The 6,810-nt window shown below is 40.5% G+C and overlaps 1 pseudogene; it reads left to right on the forward strand.

The window, feature by feature from the left end:
• The first annotated feature begins 4,508 nt into the window (after nt 1-4,508).
• Nucleotides 4,509-5,007, forward strand: LOC144323863 (small ribosomal subunit protein eS24 pseudogene; annotated as a pseudogene).
• The last annotated feature ends 1,803 nt before the right edge of the window (nt 5,008-6,810 follow it).

Raw genomic sequence — 6,810 nt, forward strand, 5'->3', positions numbered from 1 at the left:
CAAGTCCAGTATGTGTTGGGCAACTCTCTGTCATGTCTTTGCACAGGCACACAGAGCTCTGAGTTTCTCCATCCTGTGGAGCTGCCATCTTTGGGGTCCTCCTTTCTTGCTGTGCAAATGAGGTACAGGTGAAGACCATTTAAGGGTCAAGCCCAAACGTGGGTACATCACGTGTACCCTCCTCCCATGGCCATTACTCAGTCACCTGACCCCAACCTAACTTCCTGGGTAGTTTTCAAGTGTGTAGTATTTAAAAAGTGGAAAATATAATGGAGTCAGATGGACGATGGCTCTGTCAGCCTGTGTCTGCTTCCCACAGGGAAGACCAGCATAATATCAATAAATATTAACTGAGTATTTACTGAGCTGCATGCAGACAGTGTGCTTACCCTTTGTAGGCATCATCTCTCTCTTTTTAAAGATTTTATTTCTTTACTTGAGAGAGAGAGAGAACGAGAGAGAGAGAGAGCAGGATCAGGGAGAGGGGTAGGGGAAGAGGGAGAAACCTGCTCCCTGCTGAGCAGGGAGCCTGACTTCGGTCTCAATCCTGGGACTCCAGGATCATGACCTGAGCTCAAGGCAGACACTTAACTGACCGAGCCATCTGGGTGACCCTGCATCATCTCTGTTAATGCTCCTTTAATGTTTTGATATACCCTGATCTCCATTTGTACAGGTGAGGAAACAATGTTGGAAATGTGCAGTATCTTGCCGAAGTCACCCAACTATTAAATGTGGAGCTGGATTCAAACACAAGCCTGGCTGACCAGCTTCTGAGCCCAAGCTCTTATCTGTTCCATTGCACCCTCAGGATGATCCTTCCTCAAGTTAGACCCCTTGATCATAAGCCCCATCTTGTCACCATCCTTGTCCATGTAAATGGCATTTTCCTGCAGAAGCTAAATGGACCCCATCAGGAATGATGACATTGGCCCCAGTCAGTGCACTGTCCAAGAAATATGGTGTCAGGTTCTAGGAGAGTCAGTCTCAGAAGATAAAATTAATAGAATTGGTTTGGGTTTCTTAACTCCCTTAGAGTGAAATGAGATGGAGGAGTAGCCTTTCTCCATCCTGAGCACATGATGTGGCTCCGAACTCAGTAGAGGGTGCAGTAGGCCTTCAGTGGCTGGGTTTCTTCTGTCCAAAGCTGTGTACTCATACACACCCAACTGTGCTCTACATGCTCTTTCTTGTGCTGATATACCTCAGGGGAGCCCCACTTCTGGGGACTGAGAGCTCAAAGCAACTGCTTTGGAGCCATATGGAAAAACAGGATGCCAGGCTAGTGGCACAGACCTGTCTGGCATCCGGCATTGCAACAACTTCCATCACATAAAATAGAGCATCGCCACATCTTCAAAGCCTAGAGCAGGGTGATGATACAGGCATGGCCTCAAATCAGACATCTCACCGTCAGCTGAAACTGAGGGTGGAGAAGAGCTTATTTTGGAGGCAGCTGGAGAAAAGGGGCTCCAAAAATATAGCTGTCCTGGGAAGGTCCTTCAAATAGGAATTTGTGAATCACCGAAGCTGAGAAACATCTGATGTGGCAGTTCCTGGGGCATTCCAGAAGCTTCAGCCATGAGGCTTTGGAACCCAGACAGAAGGATATGTGTAGAGAGCAGAAAGGCAGATGTAGACCTCTGAACCAGGCCTGCTGGTCAGCTCCTAAGAGGCCATGCTTGTGGGTTCAGTCCCTATGAAGTACAGATGGTTCCTGGCAGTGGAAGAGGCTTCAACTGGCTTCTCATAAACATGTAAAGCTGAGCACCATGGTGACAAAGTAAAGAGTCATGGATGCTTGGGAAACATCGACTCCCCTTTTCAGAGAAAACAACTCATAATCACATGCTCAGATCCTTTTGGGATCTCGAATTGTGGGATGATGCTGCCCCTGAGGCTGAGTTGGAGCTAATGAGAGCGCATCTGGACATGTGCTTCTATGTCTGGTGTGCCAGTGGAAAGGGAGTGTGGGGAAATGCATCCTGGCTCTTCACGTTTCCACTGGAAGTGATACGTGGTGTGGGGTTCACCCATCAGTGGATAGCACACGTCACGTAGATGTATCCTATCTTTGAAGAGGGGAGAGACAAATGCAATCCTATTCTGGGAAAGTGGAAATGCCAGGTGAACAGCACGATAGGCAATCATCTCTTTTCTGAGCAAACTTTTGTAGGGAAAAAAACTCACTTTCTATCCTGGCATTTACTGTATTTTGCATGCCTTTTCCCTCTCTCTTCATCACCACAACCTAAAGGGCTAGAGGCTATTATTATCCCATTATCCATATAAGTATGAAAAAGGTGTCTTTTTAAAAATAAACTTTATTGAGATATAATTAAAATACAATAAAACATACATGAGTTTAGTTTTGAGGAGTTTTGAAAAATACACATGTGCCTGTGACCACCACCACAGTGAACATATAGAACATTTTCACCATCCCAAAGTCTTTCTAGTGCTCTTTTGCAGTCTGTCCTCCCTCCTTACCTTTAGTCTCCACTAAACTACCAACCTGCCTTCTGACACCATTTCATATAAATGAAAGCATATGGCACATACTCTTTTGTGTCCAGCTTCTTTAATTCAGCACAGTACTTTTGAGATCTATCCGTCTGGTTGCAAGTAGTTGTAGTTCACTCTTTTTTATTGCTAGGCAGTGTTCCATTGTATGAACATACTACAACTTGTTATTATAATAAAGCTTCTTTCAACATTTGTGTAAAAATCCTTATGTGGACATATGTTAGCATCTTTTTCAGTAAACACCTAGGAGCAGAATTGTTGGATTATATGGTACATGCATGCTTAACTTTAAAAGAACCACAGAGTTTTCCATAGTGGTTGTACCATTTGGCATTACTACCAAAAACATACATAAGAGAGCTCCAATTGGGCAGCCTGCGTGGCTCAGCGGTTTAGTGCCGCCTTCAGCCCAGGACATGATCCTGGAGACTCGGGATCGAGTCCTGCATCGGGCTCCCCGCATGGAGCCTGCTTCTCCCTCTGCCTGTGTCCCTGCCTCTCTCTGTGTGTGTCTTTCATGAATAAATAAAAAAATTTTTTTTTTTTAAAAAAAGAGAGCTCCAATTGCTTCACATCCATTCTAACACTTGACATTTTTGGTCTTTTAAATTTTAGTCATTTTAGTGGGTATGGAGAATTTAATTATAGTTTTAATGTGAATTTCCCTGATGGGTAATGGTATTAAGCATCTCTATCTTTACATGTGCTTCTGAGCTGAATATCTTCTTTTGCAAAGTGTCTTCCCAATATTTTCCCTCATATTATTTTATTTTTTAAAAAATATTTTATTTATTTATTTGAGAGAGAGATAGAGAGAGAGAGAGAGAGAACACAAGCAGGTGGAGGGGCAGAGAAAAAGGGAGACCCTCAGGGTCCTAAGGCTCGATCCCAGAACCCTGAAATCATGACCTGAGCCAAAGGCAGAAGCTTAAAACGACTGAGCTACCCAGGCACCCCTATTTTGCCCATTTTAGAAATTGGGCTGATCATCTTCATATTGAATTGTGAGAGTTCTTTATATATACTAGACACAAGCTTTTGTGAGATATATATTTGCAAATATTGTTTCTCATTCTGTGGGTTTGCCTTTTTTATTTCTTAACAGAGTGGGTTGAAAAGCAGATGTTTTGAACTCTGACAAAATCCATTTCATAAAATATTAATAGTTTGTGCTTTTCATGTCCTAAGAAACTATTGCTTATGCCAATGTACTGATTTTCTCTGTTTTCTTTTAGTAGATTTACATTTTATTTTTTACACTTAGGTGTATGATGCATTTTGAGGTAATTTTTTTTATCATGTGGAAAAAGTATTGAGTTTCTTTTTCTTTTCTTTTTTTTTTTTTTGCATACAGATCTTCAGTTGTTGGAGTGCAATATGTTGAGAAGACTATACATTATTACTGTTTTTGTTTTAAATGACCTTGAGATGATCTTTTAAATAAATAAGTAAATAAATAGAATTATCTTAAAAATTAAAAACCAGACAATATCTTTCATTCACAGAGAAGTGTTCCAAGCTGCCTTTTGGTATCAATCTTCTTTCTACTTCATGGAGAACTTTCATTGACATTTCTTGTAGTAAAGGTCAGGTGGCGACAACTTCTTTTCAGCTTTTGTTTGTTTGAAATAAAAAGCTTTGTTTCACCTTTATTTCGGAAAGATATTTTCTCTGGTTGTAACATTTTAGGTGATAGCTTTTATCTCTTATTCCTTGAAGTTACCACTCTACTATCTTCTGGTTTGCATAATTTCTGATTAGAAGTCCATGATAATTTTTCTCTTTGTTCTCATTCTTTTTCTCTGTGCAACATCTAATATTTTCTGCTTATCATTTTACCCTTTGGCAATCTGATTATGATTTCTCTTGATACTTTTTTTTATGTGTTTATCCTTTTTGGGTTCATTGGCCTTCTTACATCTATAATTTTATAGATTCCATCAAAACTTGGATTTTTAGTCTTTTCCTCCCCAGCTGCTTGAAACTAGGCCACCATCATGAATGACACAGTAACTATCTGGACCAGGAAGTTCATGACCAACTGACTGCTTCAGTGGAAACAGATGGTCATTGATGTTCTTCACCCCGGGAAGGCAACAGTACCTAAGACAGAAATTCGGGAAAAACTAGCCAAAATGTACAAGACCACACCAGATGTCATATTTGTATTTGGATTCAGAACCCATTTTGGTGGTGGCAAGACAACTGGCTTTGGCATGATTCATGATTCCTTGGATTATGCAAAGAAAAATGAACCCAAACATAGACTTGCAAGACATGGCCTATATGAGAAGAAAAAGACTTTAAGAAAACAGCACAAAGAACACAAAAACAGAATGAAGAAAGTCAGGGGGACTGCAAAAGCCAACGTTGGTGCTGGCAAAAAGTGAGCTGGAGATTGGACAACAGAAGGAGTAAAGATTCTGCAGTGGCTTTATCTGTGGTGATTGTGCAGATTTTTCTTTTCTTTTTTTTTTTTTTTTTTTTTGATTGTGCAGATTTTTCATGAAAGGATTAATAAACTAAGAATGTTAAAACAAACAAACAAAAAACTTGGATTTTTAAAATTGCCTTTGTGTATTTTAATATTTTCTCTCCTTTTCCTTCTGGAACTCCAGTTACATATGTGTTATGCCCTTTGAGATTGTGGACATTTTTGACAATAAGACTGTTGACACTTTTCAATCTTTTTTTCTCTTTGTTCTTTGTTTTGGATTTTTTTCTTCTGTATGTTTTCAAATTCATTAATCTTTTCTTTGGTAGTGTTTAATATGCTCTCAATTCCGTCCAGTAAAATTGTATTTAGATTTTGTGTTTTTCGCCCCTAAAAAATTCCATTTGGTATACATATGCATTCAGCAATGTTTCTGTACTTTGGCTAGTGGGAACTTGAATATTTCCAGCCATAGGTGAACTCTGAGAATTGTTCAGCTTGCAGCTCCCCAGTCATTGTCTTTGTTTTTTCCTGTTCTTCTTTGCCCAGCTTCATGGGCTTTCTCCCTATACATGAGCAGATTAGTATTTAGCTAGAGGCTCAGAGTGACCCTATGCAGATTTCTGGAGCTCTTTGATTATGTAGTACCTTCCTTTCCAGTATTCTATGCCCCCAAATCTAGCTGCCGTTGGTCTCTGTTTGGGTTCCTCCTTCTGGTGAAAAGATTTTCACCAGAAACTTCCCCCAGGTTAAGCTGATTCAATTGGAGGGTTTACCTTATTTTTCCTTTCTACTAAGGATCATAGTTCTATATTGCTTTTCACCTAAAACAGCAATTGTTGAATATAATCTGCTATGTTTTGTATTTTGTTCTAACAATGGGGCAAGGAGTATTTCATGGGAGTCTCTCCTTCATGGATAGAAGTAAAAGTTGGAATTAAGCCATTTTTGTCCAATCACAGAGATGGGTATCAAAGCCTATGCTTTTCATTCTTAAGAGCCTGTTTTCTCCCCACCCCCACTCCCCAGCTTCTTTTAAATCTCACATTCCAGAAAGATGTCAGGTAAAAATCCTATCAGTGAAAAGCCAAATTGCTATTCTGCTTGCTGGCAATTTCAGTAAAAAGGATTAGCTGAGAGGAGTTCACTGTGATAGTTGGGCTACTTCGCAGAGGTGCTCTGCCAAAGTGAACTTTCATTTATTTTTTTCCTTGTGAGTGAGTGGAGAAAGTATTGGACAGATCTTCATTTATTTGCTGACTCATTCAGTAATTCTGTCATTTATCCATCCATTCAAACTTATTTATGGAACACCTAATGTGTTCCAGGCATTAGGCATCTGTTCACATTGGGAGGACAGAAGGAACTCCTGAAGACTTTCTTTTGCTATCCTTTCCCTCTCCTTGCTCGCTTTCCCAAACCGTCAATGTGACGATCATGTGAGAAGGGCCCAGATGGTGACATTTTAGGGATGTCTCCCTGGACTCCGGGGGAGCTTCTGAGTGGTTAAGAGAGAAGTTAGGCCTTTTGTCCTATCAGAATAAATGCCAGCAAACTTGGGAGGAATCACACATGAAGTCATTGTCAGCTAAACCTTAGGCAGCCGTTAACGTTTCAGGAGAGATTTATTTATTAAGTGCTCACTGGGAGCAGGAATGGAGAACAACACAGGCCCTTCAGGAAACAGGACAGGAGGTGAAGGCACCGGCATTCTCACAAGAAAGGTGGCAAGGCTAGATGGAAATTTTGCCTCAAGCTGAGTCACTTCGGTATCTGACTCTCACCCTTTTCTGTCTGGATGTCATAATAGTGACAAAGGAGAGAGATCTTTTGTAGGTTACAGGTCCCTC

The sequence above is a fragment of the Canis aureus genome, chromosome 11, assembly GCF_053574225.1.
Source record: "Canis aureus isolate CA01 chromosome 11, VMU_Caureus_v.1.0, whole genome shotgun sequence".
Taxonomy (NCBI): domain Eukaryota; kingdom Metazoa; phylum Chordata; class Mammalia; order Carnivora; family Canidae; genus Canis; species Canis aureus.